Raw genomic sequence first — 18,674 nt, forward strand, 5'->3', positions numbered from 1 at the left:
TCTAAAACAAAATTTTCCAAATGACAGCCTCTTAGTTATAATTCATTAACCTTTCAAGCAACCATATTTAGGACAAAAGGAAACCTTAAGACATACCAATACTAGTTAAGCATTTAGAGGTTCATCCTTGACAAGACAGGAATTCAAAGGGAGATGCATGGCATTTAATATTTTCTGAACTTAATTGTAAGGGGAAAGAAAGATTTTATTCTCAATATAAAGTACACAAAATTTGAGAGGTAAGTTGAAGATTGACATACCTGGAGCATTCAAAAACAAGGTTTTGTTTCTACTTACTATGTTTCTACTTACTATGTGCTTTACTTCAGGTTTTCAGGCATTTAGTGATACTGAACACAATTTGGGGAAATTACTAAGAAAACTTCACTTACTTGGGAGGATTTTTATTTTTATATCAGGAAGATGAAGAAATGTTTTCTAATGAATTCTTAATCAGCTGTTAAACTTTGTCTGCTAGACATGGTAACTGTATAGACCAGATGGCATCAATTCCAGCTTCCTGGCTGGTCCTAGAACTATTTTTACTTATTTTCTAAAAAAAAATATTTTTATACTTTTCTTATTTGGAAGGTTCATCTCACTGATTTTGTCAGGGCTGTGGAATCAACCCAGAAAGCCCATGTAGGACTTTAGGAATTAAGGAAGGGAGGATCTGTGAGGCCTGGAGTTCTGCTGATTCCTCTCCATTCCTTCTCCGTCATGTCGCAGAGGATGTTTCAATTAAGACAGGAATGTGATAGTCAAGGTGCAAACAGGCAAATATCAAAAGTGTGGGAAGCTGAGAATCAATGACTGGAGGTACAAACAGCCCAAAATTTAGGAAAGAACTGGTAAATTTAGGAGAACCTCATGTCTTATGCTGCTCATAAGCAGCTCTGAACATGGGACTACCACAGCTCCCCCCCAAACATGCAATGTTTACACAGGAGAGGCAGGATTTGCTGACAAGGCTACTAAATGAATTGCACATCTTTAGTGCCATGTAAGAAAATAAAAGCACATTGTCTATCAGCAGAAACCTGCAATGTATTTACTGCCATCAAGGAAAACTCTAATTTTTTTAATTCCTACATTTCCTAAGTCAAGCCTTACTTCTAATAGAAGCCTGCATGTCCAAAGCAAGAAGGAACAAAAACTGGGCTGCAGGACTGAGAGGGGAGCTTGGCTGAGTATTTCATGCACACAGAGGAGCCCATGGAAGCAGATGGAGCACAGGGTGGGTAGGCACAGCCTGCAATGACTCAGGGCTGCCCTTTCCACTCTACTCTTGGCTGGCACATCCAGTGCCTCCCAGACAGGACATGCCACGGCCCTTGCTTGTCCTCCAGTGCCTCACACCACACTGGCTGGAGCAGTGTCCTTCCCTGCAGACTGCCTGTGCTCCTCTGGACCATGAAGAGCCCATTTTGGATCCCATCAGCCTTGGACAGCCTCGTGCTCAGGCAGGCTGGCCAGAGGCTCTCCCAGGCTCTCCTTCCCCAGGACCCCATGGAAGATCCTTCTTTCCTGCTCTCCTGCTTCCCCTCTCAGACCCACTGGCCCTCCCTTCTCCCCTGGTGGCTTCGGATCACACACGGGCTGTTTCTCTCAATCCTCCAGCTTAGATTGATTGCAGGCCTCTGGGAGTCTGTGGCCAAAACTAAAGCCAGGGACAATTCCTGAACAAGTAAGCTCACAATGCCCTGTTTATTTATACAGCACAAATGATTGAAATCATTATGCCCCAGACAAGTGGGACCTATTTATAAACAGCATCTTAAGATGAGCAATATAGCAGGACTCTCCACTGCTTCACAATGAGCGCCAGCCCCAACCCCCATCCCCACTATAAAGCTCCGAGGCCCTTCTGACTTGCCACATGAAAGACACATTCCTCGCCTGTTAAATTAAAATCTAATCATATTCTGCAGTAAACAAGGCACAAAGAACACTCTCAAAATTATGGGATGAAAACCAGCAACACTAAGGGCCAAGCTCTCTCCTCAGATCTATCCTACAGCTCTTTGACAAGTGCAATCAGTTAAACATTTGAGGGCTTGACAACAGCCACTCCACCAGACGTTTGATCTGACTGGTCTTCCATAAATTATGGATCTTCAGATCTGCATGTCCTCCATGTTTGTGATGGCGGGTCTCCAACAGAGAGGAGGCTTGGGAAGAAGTGGATATTTCTCTCAAAACACTTAAATTGCTCCTATGTTTCTGTCTATACAAAGCAGATCTGGAACTATTTAAGTGGGCATCAGTTGTGTTTGGAGCCTTGGAAAGAAAAGCTTTTGCTTTTCATCCTCCTCAAAGAGCAATCCAACCTAAACAAAATGTGGAATCTGAACAGCAGCCTCACACTTCAGTGCCATCTGGGTGTTAGACTCACAGCAGCACCCTTTTGCTCTCAGAATGCTCACACCATGGAGTAGCAGGCTGTACAGTGGGATGGGAGCAGAGCTGGAACTCTCAGACACTGGCAAACCCTGTGGGGAGCCATGGGCTGGTGTTTTAACCTGTCCCACATCACCTTTCCAATCTGATGTATCAAAAATGTTTTGTCTCTATACTTTTGATGATCTTACCAGTTTACTTAACTGGGGTAAAAGTGATGAGGCTTTGGTATTATTAGAATTTAAAAATTAATTAGGCTTAGAGCCTCCTCAGTACTTTGCATTTCTCTCTTCAGATGGAGAACAAGCATTAACTAATTGGTCTTCAGAAAAACACTTTTATTATTACAATTTTATGAGGTGGAAACTAGGAGGTTAAGTAACTTGCCTGAAGTTATTCACTAAGTTGCACTGGGATTAAAATTTAGGAGTTGCTGGCTGCCAGCCCTGCTTTTCGACCACTGGACCACTCTGCTTCTTATTATAAGAATTTAATTTACTTGGCAGAGAATGCAGCTTTCATGTGGTAAGTCATATATTGCCATTCTAATGAAGTTGCAGGAAGGTGAGAAGGCCAGCTGATCTCATTGTGAACTGATGAAGAGTCATATCACAGTGATTCTGTTTAAAAATCTTGATCTAACACAATGCAGCTTCTCTCTCCCCCAAAAAGCAGAGCCTTATTTCAAAATATGGATGCTCATAAGCAGCCATCTAAATTTCTATTAAGCCAACTAGAGAAAGAAACTGAAAACTAGAGAAACTGGAATTTAGGCTCTTCTGGTATTTCAAGATCTACTTTTCTCCATATTTCTTCTTCTTCAGTTTTCTTCTCTTGGTTTGACTTCATGCCTATATTTTTTTCCTGTGATATTCTTATTTTGAGACTGCTCTTTTCTTCTAGTGTAGACTTCTAAATAACTGATGATCCAATATAGACATGGGTACATGTGTAAGTGTGTGTGTTTGTGTGTGTGTGTGTGTGTGTGTGTGTGTGTGTGAGTGTAAGATGGAAGCAACTATACAGACAGAAATAAATTTCTGTGCCTCTGTTTTTCTCAAGCTAACCTAGCATATTAATAAGGAAAGTTCTGCAAGTATTGAAAATCAGTGAATCAGAAATCCCCATCTGGAGGTAACAACAGCAACAAATTTCTGTGTATATGTCTCTGTGTGTACAAATTTTGGACAACAGCATCTCCATGTATATCCATCCCTCTTCTAATAGAGCCTCCAATGAAGAGAAGCCCCGTGGAGAATTCATGTACTTCCAGATGAGTTTTGTTGACATTACATTCCAGCTCCAAGGTGGAGCTGTGCAGTTGTATCATAAATTCACCACTACAAAATAAAGATATTTTATTTTCCTGTGAAATAACTGTCAAAGTACAGAGCCAAAAAGGCAAAGGGAGAAGTGTCAAAAGGATGTTAAGGATCATGATGAAAATGTATAGAGATATGAAGTAATAACAAAATCTGTGTATGAACATAGGCTGGTTTCTGCAACAAAAAATGAGCACAGTGGCTGTACACAGATCCCAGAAAAGAAAGATCATTGCCATTAGTGTGAGAAAAACCTTGATGATACAAGGCATGTTAAAAATAGTGAGTAAAAAGAATGAGAACGTGATAATATGAATAAAATCTATGCCAGAGGTTTAAGCTTGCAAGGCTATCAAAAGCATTCATTACTGAAAATGTATTCTGACTGGTAAAATCACCTAAAAATAATTTTAAAAAGCATATAGTGCAATACAATTATTTTTGTGTACCACAGACATATGCCAAAAGCCAAGTAAAAGTGATTTATTCAAACTCCAGAAAGGTTTCGTGACATTCACTTCATTTAACAGGTTTGTTTTCTTTAAGCCTGAGTTGTTTGTCAAGTCTTTGTCATTGTGGTTCAGCACTGTTTCCTAGAGGGCCCAAAAGTTTTTGTCCATTTATCTACACCTTCAAACTGTGTGTTGTCAAGTATGAGTACAAAACCTGTGTCTCTACCACTTTGTTAGCAAGGCAGGTGGGCTTCTCCTGGGAAGGCATGACATTTTTGACAGACTGGTAGTCAATACAGAGGAAATAGTAGAAATATATCCATAATGCCCATTTGCCCCAGGCCTTATGCCTGAGGAGCCTTAGTCCATTTAATTCAAATGACTACTGGTAACATTGACAGTAGCTTTCATCAGAGTGCCCAATTATCTGAGGGACCCTGTGGTAATTATCTTTTCTTTGATTGTTACTGGGATAGAATTTTGCTGAAATCTAAGATTGGTTACCTCCAAACTGAAAATACTTGTTTCAGAAGTGCAAGGAATACTACCAGCTTTCTGGGAAGCCTTGTGAAATGGAATAATAGAAAAGAAAAATTAGTTATCATTCTTTTGACAGAGATGCCAAAGCTTCTGAAAATCAGCAGTGTTTCCCCAAATCGTGAAGCTGAGAGCAACCTGGAAGCTGATGGTGACATTCCTATAGGAGAGCATTTCCTATCAGGACAGTAGTCACTGTCACTGTCAGTAAAAAAAAGAGTGGAGGGAGAGAGACAGTGATCTCCAGGCTGTTTGAGCTACTCTCTCTCTTTTTTATCCCCAGTTATTTTTTTCTCTTTTTAAAAAGAAAAAAAAAAAAAAAAAAAGAAAAAAAAAAAAAAAAAAAAAAAAAAAAAAAAAAAAAAAAAGATAATTACTCCTCTTCTGCTGCCCTACTAATCTTTGATTTTCCATAGTAGGTTGGCCACTTTTTTCCTCTTATTTTCTACTCCATCTTCTGCATTTCTATCCTATCCACAGGATGAAGTGTGATTCTGAGTGGAGAGATTATGCAATTTCAAGGCTAGTTATTCCACAATTTCTCAAATTTCCTGTAGCAGAAATGCCTCTTACTTGTGTACACCTCCTGGGAACCACACTGCTTCTCCTTGGTCTTGTGAGAGGTCTGGAAATATGGAGCAGAGTTTAATTCCTGTGAGTTTGTAGCATCTGGTTTCATGTCTGGTCCTTTTTTACCGTTTCTGTGTCTCCAAAGCAATTCCTGTGGCAGAAAACACTGATGGTAATCCCAATCACCTTCATGTATACCACATTCCCTTACATGCTTGGTACAACTAGAAGATGAGCTTGTGCTTTCACCACAGGGATCTTCAACTGACACAAGGTCAAATGAGGTCTGTAGACATCCAATTCCAAATTCAAGTTCAGGTCTTCTACAGGCCATATGGAAGAATGAAGCTAGAAGTGGGACAGTATTGACACAGCATTTCCTTTTTCTCCATACTGGATGCTAAGAGAATTACAGCCTCTCATTTAACCATTTTTGCCAGAAATTTTGAAGCCAACTGTGCTTTCAGCTATACATGTAAATGATTGTAGGGTTATATGCATGAAAACAAGAGCAGAACTTAGACCACAGATTTTCCAAGGAAAAACAAGTGCAGCATTTTAGGCAATTAGGAGCAGTAAAGTAAACATTTAGTCACCATTGACTCATGAGCTGAAAAACACAGTAGTCAATTACAGCTTTCGGCAGCAATAATTAATATGGTGTCGATGAAAACTGTGGTTTCCACTCAGCACACAAAGCTATTTCAGGTAATTAAATGTAACCTCATCTATATGTAATTTGTCTTTAATCTGCACATGATGTAGTATTTCAACCTCATATGTTGTATTCTGGAGGAGAAATAGTATAGGAACATCACCTAAAGCAGATACCAAATCACCCTAGCAGAATTTGTTTTCATTTAAGTCTATAGCACACTTTATGATTAAATATTTGACTATGAAAAGGTTTGTAATTTTATCATTTGCCTAATCTTTCTTATATTACTCCCCATATCTGATTTACAGAGATAAAGAAATCAATTTTAAGTGTATACCACACAAGCATTTATGTCTTTGTATGTTTCAACATCCTGAGGCTTTTTCAGAGACATTAAATAGAGAGAAAGTAAATACTTAGAGAAAAGATCACTCTTGCCATTTCTGATGAAGAACTTGAGGTATTATGAATCTTCTGAATACATTAAGAGGTGTTATGTGCAAAGTAGTCTTTACGATACTGTATTGACCTGATTTTCCAAAGTGCAGATTATCTACATTTCTCACTGAAACTAATGGAACTTGAAATGCTTCTCTGAAAATTAATGTGTATCACTGCCCTTGAAGTCACTGTTTATAAACCCTAGTAATTTGAAGTCCATATTTCCAGCTTGATTGCCCAACTACTTCCAGTTATAGTCATACAGCAGGAAAAAATGGAAGGAGAAATTATATTTCATCTGAAAAAGCTTCAAGTTATATACTTATAGATTTACAAGATTTTATTTTCGTGCTAGGATTTGAGGGGTTTCTTCACAAACTAATTGCCAATTGAAGCATCAGTTTCACATGATTGCTAACCAAAGTGTACCTCTGCTGGACATCTGCAGTTTCATTGCTACATGGCAAACACACCTGATATTTTTACATCTGCACTGCAGACTAGATAGTCCTTTTAAGCTTTTAAAATAAGCCTCCAGAAAAGATAAAATTTTATACAAGATTAAATTTAAAAGAGTGGCTATTACCTTTAGCAAATACTACATCTGAAACTATAATTTTGCCACCTTTGTTAGCACAAGGAGGTCTTGTTCCATAATCCTATCAGAGCTTCACAGCTCCTAAATAAATTTGACTGCTATTTTATAATAAAATATCAGGTTACTGGGCCTTTAGTTCTGTTAGCCTTTCTGAAGACTAACTTAATTCAGAAAAGGAAGTTAATTCCTGACTAAAGCATTATCCTTTCTCCCAAAATAAATAATATGAAAACATGACTAAAATTCCCAACCAAAACATTTTTATGCTAATGGCATACAAAAATATCCTGTATTGGTGACTGTGATTTTTGTTGTCTTAAACATTTACTATGATATTGAATTTTCAGAAGCACTTAAAATGTCTTTGAGCTAAATTCAGGAAAGATGTGCAGTCCATTTAGGTGGACTTTTGGTCCATGAAACGTATTTAATATAAAATTGTAAGACTCTCTGATACCAAGGAATTTCCCCAGCTTTGACATCAAACAAACTCTTTCTCTGAGCATGAGGAAGAAAAGTCTTTAACGTGTCCAAAAGGAGCACAAGCCAAAATAAATGGGAGAATCAACCAATAAATGAAAAGCACAACACAGTGCCCTACGTGGGCATAATCAGTAAGCCTTTTTGTGTTATTTATTTGAAGGAACAAAGGGGCTTTTCCAGAAACCATCTGTACATTGTTAAAGAGGAGTGAATTACCTACAGCCTTCAAAGGAAAATGATGCTGTTAAAATAAACTTGGGGGTTGGAACGAATTAGGTTACTAAACATGGGGCTGAGTTAGAACTTAAGCATCTCTCTGGATTTTGTCTCGCTGGTTACACAAAACCCAGGTACACAGAGATGGAGGGTTTCAGCAGAGACATTGCCACAGCTGTCAGATCTGGAGCCAGGCTTGCCAATACCTAAATGCTTTGAAGTTGTCTTCTAAAGCACCATAGCAATAAGAGAAGGAATAAAAACCCTTAATGTCCTCTGAATAGAATGTAGAACTACAGATAGTGGGTTAGATTTCATTCTCAAAAACTATTAGCTAGGATCCTAAAGTTGTGAGTTTAAAGTGGTACTGTGCATGCTGGAATCTCTGGAGTCACCTTTGGTTTTGAACTATTGCTGTGCTTGGGCACACATTCAAGATTCTTGCCACAACCACAGGGGTAGAAAACTTCTGCTCTCTTTTAAATGAAAGATGAGATTTTCACATGGTCACTCCATTTCAAGAAGAGAGGCCTTAGTGAAAACACCAGTTAGGGCAGGTTTCATGATAAATACCGGCAATGTTATAGGTCTTTTCAAAATTCATGAACCTCAAAAGAAGCCAGGCAAAATCTGCTAGGTTTCAGGTTTCATAGAGGCTTGTAGCTCAGCTCCAGTTTGTCCTAAAGTTCACTGAAGTTCAGCCTTTCAAGTCATTCTGATTCGATTTATGGGTTTTTTTCCTAAACCATATAAAACTTGGGGTATTACATGGATTTGACATGAGCCAGGTGGAACTCAGTAGGTCCAACAATGTTTTGATTTGAGATTTTGAGTCTGTTTAAATACAAAACAGAAAGCAAAAGTCCGTCTTCCTCTGAAGCCGGAGGAAAGTTTCATATGATCCACTGTGTGCCAAATTCACTTTCTGCAGAGTTCTTGAGACTCACAAAGTCCATGTTTGCATAACTGTGCAGCCAGGGCTCTATGGGGTCCTAGCACAGGAAAAGCCAGGAATCCTGGAAGCACAGCAAAGGGAAGGGTGTAGATGAGCCTTGCTGCAGAGAGTATTTACCTCTTCCAAGGATGCAGAGCACCACGACTTCACCATGAGATTTGCCAGTCTCAGGCTGTTTTCTAAGGAACATGGTGAACTACTGTGGCTTTAGCACTGAGTACATTTACAGTGTGTCCTCCATGGGGCTGAGAGGCTCGCTCTTTCTTTTCCTCACAGGTAACAGAGGCAGGGGAATAGTTTTCAGATAATTTTCTAAAATTTGAATAATTTTGGATTCCTTGTTCAGGTAAAGTTTGAACACATGAAACTCTTCCTGCAGCGGCAATTTGAAAAAGTTCAGGTTGAGCCTCTTAGAACACCCTGCTCCAATACTATCAAAATAAACAGTGTACTTTTTAACCATTAGATAGAAAACCATCGTCAATCTCATTGAGAAATATTTTATATGTTTCTTCATTGATATAATAAAGACATATTTTAAAACTGGTTTCTGAAGTGATTCATGAAAATGGTTGCCTATAACAGTCCATGGAGCTACTCAAGAAAGAGTTGCTTCCACTTTTCTTGTATAGAGTTTTAATGCTCAAAACTCATATTCGAAATCAGCATTTTTCTCTTTTATTTGTCTCTAATTTTCATGTTGAAATTCTTATTCCACTTAGGAGGGCATGGCCAGTTGTCATGCATGATGGCAGAATTTTAATAATATTGACCAAAGTGAAAATTGCACTATTTTAACTCCTTTGCTTCTCCAGTGTAAAAGCTCCTATAATATAAAGTAAATCTTTGAAGGATGTATTAAATGATTACCAATATTTACTGGTTTAGCAAGAAGACATATTAAGTTATTAAGCTCCCCCAAAAATATTGTTGAATAATCTTAGCACACAATAAATATCCTATTAAACTAGCTCTTTAGTTTAGGAAAGTAATTATTTATTTAGTAATTGTTTATCTTGAAGAGTGTCTACAGATCCTTATCTCTGTAAGCTAGATTGCAATAGATCTTGTTAGAAATTTCATAGGACATTAATTTTAGGGTGGAAACCACATGTGTGTATTTCAAAGACACTTAAAACTCAAATTTAATCCAAGTAATATTAGGTCCCTCTACTAGGTATGTAATTGGTACAAAAAAGTTGCCCTGTGATTAATTATATAAAAAATTAATTGAGAGATCTCATTTACTGTGTTGATTATATGGTCAATTTGGGGCAAAAATGCTTCTAAATTCTGTCCCTGGATAAATGCCTAAACTTAGGGGCAACAAATACAGACCTCAGATGTCAAACATCTTTTGCAAAACTGTTGTTTTCTTTTAAAATTCTAGTCTTCATCTAGGTTTCAAAATGGGGAGGAAATAATAGAAGCATAAATCCATTCATTTTTCCTATTAAGAAAATATGCAGCCTTTACAATCCAAAATTATTTTAAATCATAAATCTGAAGCTCAGACGTATCTGCAATCTTTATGGAGTTACTTATCGATCTGACTACTAAAGAATTTAAGGTTCATTATGGACAAGGAAGAAATCTCAAAATGGTCAAGTGTCCCTGACTGAAAGTTTATAATAGAAAATTGCCTCTTTTTCTTTCATGCTTCTCAACTCAGCTGTGTTTGATGGGGTGGTTGTTCAGACACTTGGTATAGTTTATGTTTTCCTGTCTGTCTATCTATCCATCCATCCATCCATCCATCCATCCATCCATCCATCCATCCATCCATCCATCCATTTCCTTTCAATTTCTCTGTATTCATGCAAAAGGAGCCATTTTGAACCCTCTGTGACCAGCACTTGGGCTAGCAAATGAGTGCTTATTGCAGGTTAACATTTGCAAATTGGTGGCTCTAATTAGAAGCAAAACCATGCAACTGAGTGAAGTACTGTGATTATATGTAAAGTCATAGTAACCTTACATGTATGAGTCCTGAATTTCTGGCCTCCTCCTCTTTTAGCTTAGCTATCTCCCTTGAGCATTTATTCATTTGTTTGCCCTTGCCAAAAAAATTATTCATCTAAACACAGCCCCCTCATGATGTCAGTGGAAGTCTGAGCAACCTACGGCAGAGAATGTTCAAAGCTTATATTGCCATAAAACAATGTTGTCTTCTGGTTTGTTTTAATTTTTTGGATATCCTGTTTTGTGAGAAAAGCAATTCTGTAACCAAGACTGACTTGTGATTTTTCACAGTATAACAAAGTACAACAAAAATGCCTCTGTTTCACCTTTTAATGATTAAATCTCTCCAATGCCCTGAGCCTTGTACATGCAGGCACAGAAGTAATTTTATGCACATGAGCAATCCCACTGAACTCCCTGGGTCTACACACGTGTAGCATTGCACATATTCACATCGGCAAGATCAAGAACTGGTTTTGTTGAGAACATCTGTGGCAAAGGAATCTTCCTGCAAATAAACAGTGTCTACATTAGAAAACCTCATAGCTTTGCTTCACTGCTCAGTCACCCACAAAAGTCACTTACTGCCTTGCATAGCATTTGCTTTGAGCAATATTCCTTAAGTAATTTGCTTTAAATTCTTTAAACACTATGATAGCAGTTTGCTGAAGCTTTCAGAAAATTAAAAAAAAAAAAAAAAAAAAAAAGGTTATATCCACTTATTGTAGTTTCAAGTCATTGCAAATGGTATATTTGAAAATCAGATTTAACAACTTGCCAATTGATATCTCACTCCCTATTATTTAGTGGTCAGGATAATAGCTTCCTATCTTCATTCAAATTTTTTTTACCTGATAGTGTTGAATTTTTAAGCAACAGTGTGAGCACAAGAACAGTTTGTGTAAGTAAATGAACCATGTCAGTAAATGTATTTCACTCCGCATTGGAAACATGATCAAAATGTATTAAATTATTTGTGGTAGTTTCTCTCTGCATGAAGGAAAATCTATTTGAACAAAAAAAATTACTGGAATATGAAACCACAATAATAAAAATGTCATGACCCTTTAAATAGTGTTTGAGTGCAAGGCAATTCTACATTTTAAGTGTATTTCATTCTAAAGGAACTAAGAAAACTAATTGGTGGCTAAATGCACAGTGTTTCAAAAGGATTGCTCTACAGGTAGATTAAACAAAGAAACCCAGCCAAAAAACTTCATCTGTGTAACCATTTTCAAATAGACAGTACATTTTATACAACATAAAACAAGCTGAAATGTTATATGACAGCCAAAAACTTTTGTATTGATTCCCAAAAATATTGCCTTAATTTTATCAAAATGTATTTATTCATCACTGCTGCATCAATGATCTTCTGTATTTTATATGTAAATAATCTATTCTATTCCCTTGATCATGTTAATCTTACTAATGACAAATTACCATTCTCCACGTACAGTTCCTAGATTTACAAATTATCACTCCTGCTTTCAGGGGACTGAGAATCAGCCACGCTTGCTAATGCCTCCATGGATCGCCTGACACATAGCAGATTTTTATATTCCCTTTTAAAGCATTCAGCTCGCAAGAAATAATTTATAAATCTGGCTATCACTCGCACTTATCCTCTTACTGCTTGAGGGGGAAAAAGAACAAGATCAAATTGGGAGGATTATTAACAATGTAAGAACTTTATTTGCTTCAATTAACTCTTTGCAGGAAGAACTGTATGCTAAAACCTATTGGTTTTAGGAAAGAAGAGGAAGTACCCTGTCTATTCAATTAGAGTGGAAAGATTGGACAAACAAAAAATGCTCCCTACAAATATTCTTTGTTTTCTGTCTTAAAAAATATAAACTTTTTGAATTTTAAATGTACTTTTAAACCTGAGATCTCTTTTTGTCAAAAAAAAAAAACCATGGTTTGTGTTAGGGAATTAAAACTGTGACAAATTAAGCAAGCTAAAAATTCAGACTTTCGGACCATTTCTGTCTTGCTCTGCACCTGTGCATATTGGAGATAAAATGCTACCAGACTCATTGGGATTTACCATTTGATATTTCCTTTGTAGTTGTAAAATGATGATGACACAATGGAGAATGAGATCCTCAAATTTCACCCTTCCTGTAGGTTCACCTGTCTTGATTTAACCCTTTCTCCTTCTCATGCAGACACAAATAGTTGGGATAGTCACTGAGCAGAGTGCTGTTTTTCATTGCAGGAAACTCCTTGGTTTTCTCAGTGCAAAGGAATGAAGAGCATTGAATGTAATTACTGAGCAACTCTGGGAAAGAAAGGTAGTCAGCTGTTCCTTCACAGTAAAAGTACTTTGGAAGTCACTTGGACAATTCCTGCCACTCCCTCAGGTCTGTGGACAGCAGAGGAGAACCTAAAACGTGAGCTGGGATTCATTTGCCAAAGACTGGTGCCTAAAAAGCAACTAAAATGGCTGAGAGTTTCCCTGCTGACACAGCTGCCACTCAGGGAGGAAAAGCTCTCATGAAGGTCCTGCTAGTCCCAGGAAGGTGTCTTAGATACCTAAGGCATCTGAAATGCTAAAATGTACCAAGGTTTAGGTGACTAAATATCTCCCACTGGACCCAAGAAGCTACCACCATATCTAGTGTAAATTTCTGTGTCACTGATAACAGATAACACTAATTGTAATCAATATCAATAATCACTATCTTCTGGTAGCATAACATCTGTGTGATAAATGCCTTGAGATAAAAATAACACTAAGAGAGCAGAGGGCTCTTGACATCTACTGCACCCTGATTTAGAGTATGTAACCAGTGCCAAAATTTCCATTCCTCTGTTCAATCCACCAAACAGGGCTGCTGTAAATAAGCTCATAATATCCCCCTGCCCTCCTCACCCTCCACCCTTAAAATAAAAAGGGAATTCCCCTGAGAAAACTGGGATATAAAACTCAGGAGCCTCCTGGGATGCTGATTATCTCTTACTTACACCAGGAATTTCACATGGTACTTCTGCATTACTGATGCCCTCTATCCTCAACCTCTTTCCACAGGGGGAACAAAGACACAATAAATGTCACAGCTGATAAATCCTCATGCTGTAAGGAAGAAATGGCTGTAAAGGCTTCCTTGAGCTTCACTCCTGCCTGTCCATTCAGTGTATATAACCACAATACTGGCCATATGTGTGACAGGACTTTGCTCATTAAGAACCTTTTCTACCTACAAAATAACTTTGCAAGTTACCTAATGGCATCTCTAATTAGCAGAATATAGGATTTCTAACAGCATCAAAAAATCTCACTCTAGTTCATTAAATCAAGGTTCATTTTGAGCAATCTGTGTGTCAATAAGTACGTTCTCCTTGAATCACAACTTATTGGCCTGTACAGTACAGCTATTTCCATTTGTCACATTGATATGTATTTAGGGACTATCTATAATACAGACTGGATCGATTCTAATGGTTGGTCATGTAAATTCTCTTTAGTTCAATGGTCATTGCCACAATAGACTCTCAGAAGCACTGCAGTCTATCATGTATCTAATCTATAAAAACCTATTTCTGATATTCATTCATCATGAGGTTATTATATATATACTGGGGACGAGCAGAAGGGATGGAAATAGATGGCACTGGATATGAATTTTTTAACTCAGATGATACATACTTCTACACAAACTTTCTCTTTCTCCATGTGTCATGCAAGATTAAGCCCTCTTCTTTCTCTGTACAATAACATTTAAGATTTTAAGGAGAAGGAAAAAAGTTGTCTTGTTTCCAGAGACTAGTATTTTTTTCCCTCCTGAGCTCCAGCTATCTGTGCGAGACATCTCTTACAAATATGCTCATCTACTTACATTCCCTTTAGGAATGTCAGGATAGAAAGGGGCCCTGCTACCTACCACTTCCTACAGAAAGGTTGAAAATGCTGCATCTTGCCTTGTATGGGGGATGCACAGCTCTTGCTATTGCTAGTAGCTATTTTAAAAATAGTTAGCTTCTGGGACTAGGAAGTTCTGGGCCAGATTTCAGTTACAAACAAATGTATCTACCAAAAAGCACTCAATCTACTCTATGGCACAGTTTGAACTGGTTGGAATTCCACTTTACTTGCACTGTGGTTACTATTTTCCACATAGTTGGAGCACTAACACTTTAGTGGAACCCATTATTTTCATGCCTACCATAAATAAATTCTTTTTAAAAATCAAAGTATAACTTCAGGGTAATTGCAGCAGGTAAATTTAAAGTGGTTAGTGCAGTTAACTTCATGTTAATTTTAGTTAGAATCTAAGGGTTGCTGCCTACAAACACCCATTCATAGCGTTAGTCACATGAGTCATTCAGTGACAGCCAACAAAAATATTTGGTGAGTAAACTTCCATATGTTTGTAGGCTCCAGTCCTAACAGGGTACTAATAAGCAATTCAGATATGTAGTTTACTTCCTCATATGCATTAATGTTAATTACAAGTAACCAGAATTATAAAGACAATGTAATTATGTTCTAATTATAGCATAACCGCAGCCACTGTATTATAGGAGTAATCCAATTTTTAGAAAAAGCTTTTGCTTCTTATAGACATATCGTTTTAGTACATGCTTTTATTCATTCTTTTTGCATCCTACCTTTCAACACCACATGTCTAAGCACTGAGACAAAATTTTGACCCATCTTTCATTGGACAGCAGAGAAAGCTGAATGGTACATTTTCATATTTTAAGTTAAAAGATATTCACATTACTTTTATTCTTTATATGCCAGAGGTGATGTAGAGAAATTATACAGGCAGATTAGCTTCCATTTTATTGTATACACAGCACTGAAATCTTAAACCATCAACTCAGAATGTCATTCCAGTAGCTGTGTGTGCTGCAAACATGAAGAACTATCCCCTGAGATTAGTTCAGCTGGTCAGAGCCTGATGCTGACACCAAGGCTGCAGGCTTGATGCCCATATGGGCAATTCACTTAAGAGTTGGACTTGGTGATCCTTCTGGATCCCTTTCAGCTCAGACTATTCTGTGATTCCGTGAGCTGCCATAAGGCTTGGCAGTTTAGTAATAGTAGATGCATTGAACATATCATAGATAAGCAATAATACATTTTAGATATTCTCCTTCTGGAGTCACACTAGTCTTACAGTCACAAAAACTTCAGTTTTCCTGGTCAGCCTAATGGGTCATGGCTAGCTTTCTCTGCCAGTAAGAAGAAAAATTAGCAAGGAAGTAATAGCACAAACTGAGACAAGATATCCAAATCTGAGCAGAGCCGGAAATGGCAAATGGAAAAATCAGTGCTCCCTGAGTCCTTCTGCACATGCAGCAGCTGAGAGGCAACCACTTTCACCTGCAGAAAGGCATGTCTAATTCTGGGGAAAACGGCATGAGAGAGAGCCAAGAGAGTGTCCAAGGTTTTACTGCATTAACCTGGAAAACAATTCCCCTGAGGAAGCACCTTAAAGTCCAGGGGATCTGCTGACACATATGCAGTGCTGCATCTCCCTTGGGGGTCAAAGGAAAGTAAAAGAAGCAGAACAGGATAACAAAGCACACCATTTTGGAGAAGCCCTGTGTGCTCAGCTGTATGTTTCCTGGCTGGAAGGAGGAAATGTTGCAGAATGATGATTCTTCCCCCTTGGCAACCGGCTCAATTGATGAACAGAAGAAATGAAATAAATCGTAAGACAAAATCAAAGAAATACAAAAGACTTGCTTCTAGTCTTAGAAGAACACGAATCCTGTCTCCAGGGTATGTGTGTCATTCTACACACCTGTATTACAAAGCCTGCTAGTAGCATCATGCCCTGGGAAGAAGATGACACCACGAGGTGGAAATGGTTCATTCCCTGTTTGCCAGACAAGGAGCCTTCCCAGCCATCACTGCAGAAGCTGCCCATACCACCCATACTTCTTGGAGCTAAACAGGCTCAGTTCCAGTCTTGGAATGGAAGTTTCTTTGAGAGACTGAGTCTCACCCATGTTGTAGTGTCCTTCACAGAAAACGAGAAGAAAAACATCTCTGAAATATTAAAACCAGCATACAGTGTCTGGAAGAGGAAGGAAACTCATAACTTCACATTTACTGGGATTTGAAGGTATTGTTCTGATGAAATCATGCAAGTTTAAATTTAAAAAAAAGAGGGCAGGAGTGAGAATTGCAAAGACACATGGGAGTCTGTCAAGGCCCAGAAATCCTACTGACTGCAAACTGAGGACAACAGCAGGAAGGTGGGAGAGGAGCTCTCTGCCATGGGAAGATGTAAAGTACTAACCTGAAACCCTGAGACAAGGCAAGCAGATTGAAGGTAATTATATTCCAGGACTTTCAGAAGCTGAGCATAGAGTCTCAAAGCCATTGCACTATGTTTTTCATAGTTACAGATCCCTTAACTGTATCTTTTTATCAGATAAGGCTGTAACTCACCATACAGATAACCTTCATAACATAGCAGAATCAACAACATTTAACAATTCAATCTTTTGCATAGCCTCCAGGGTCACCTTATCTAGTAAGTATAAAAGTGAGGAAATAGGGCAGCACACTTCTGAAAGTGCTAGTTCTCTTAACTTTGTAGATACTGCATGAGTCTTCTTCAATTATCAATAGGCAAGAAGGGGACTTTTAAAACTCAGTATTACACACGAGCCATAGCCTAGATCAGCAAATAAGGCTCAAATGCAGAGAATAACCCATATGCTTAATGCCAGCTGCCAGAGCTGCTGTTCTTTACAAGTGGCAGTAGTGTGATGACAGGTCCTTGAAGGAGAATATAGCCCTTTTCACAATGGTACATTCACAGGATACCATGTCATCATCTGTGTCCATGTTTAAGTTTCACTGCCGGGGAAGCCTTTCATGCTTAAATTCAAGAGGGGAAAAAGACTTTGGGGAAGAAACCACCCATCAGTCATTAATTTTTCCCATGAACAATAGAGCAAATTAAATGAATATGTGAAATAATAATAAGCAAATTGTTACATTTGCCACAGGCAAAAGGAAAAGGGCAAAATAAAATGCATGGAATATAATGAAACATCACAAAACACTATATGATTTAAGAATCAGTTCAGAATAAATGAAGGGAACAGTATTCAAAAATTATAAGAACCAAAAAGAAATATGTCTAATATTACTGGTCAGCAGTGGTTGTTTTGCAAAGACATCATTTTGGTTTGAGCACAAATGACTAGTATGTTCATATTTTGAGAATGGGAAAAGACAGAAATTAGACTATTTCTGGTGCCATGAGACTCAGCTATGTGGCTTACTCTTGCCATCCTAGACACCTCTGAGGTGTGTCTAACAATAAATATAAGAAGCAGTAACATCAGTAAGAGTTCAAAGTCAGTAAAGCAGCTGAATTACCTTCTCCTGTGATCTGATGCAACTGTGATAGTTCTACCAAGTATTGTTTTATAGCAGAAAAAAAAAAGCTTATGTTCATTTTTTAGAAAACATATTAAAAATGTATCTGATACTCACATGAAGACATACACAGAGATATGAAGAAACTAAATTACTTATTCAGTGCATTCAGCAATAGGCAACATTTGCAAACAAGTGTAGGTTGGAAAGCACATGCACATTTATTTGGGGAGAAGAGCCAGCTTTGCAAACCTGAATAATGAGATACAGGGGAACAGTCACCACAGCCTGAAAATGGTGTCTTCCTAAAGCCACGAGCATTAAAGTAGCCAATATCCAACTTACACTCACCTCCTGATTATATCCCGTGCATGTAGAAAAATCTCATGGCTGGTTTGGATGATCCCTTGAACACTTCTGGGTAGCAGGAGTCCTCCAGCACTGGGGTGCTGTGCTGGGCAGCTGCAGGCCCCAAACATCCCTAGCCCAAATCTTCTTTTCAGGAATCCACATTTCCCACAGCTCATCTTTAAGAAGAATCACATGCATGCACACCTCTACTTCTATTTGTCTTTAAGAAAAAAAATTAAAAGGGGAGAAAATGTTTCTACAGGACATTTCTATCCACCTCTTCTCACTGAGCAGTCTCTTCTGTATTGTAAGATCTGAGAACGTGGTCAGAGTTACTCTTCATGCTAGAGATACAAGCTATAATGAATAACTTTA

This window comes from Erithacus rubecula, assembly GCF_903797595.1.
Source record: "Erithacus rubecula genome assembly, chromosome: 6".
NCBI classification, from domain to species: Eukaryota; Metazoa; Chordata; class Aves; order Passeriformes; family Muscicapidae; genus Erithacus; species Erithacus rubecula.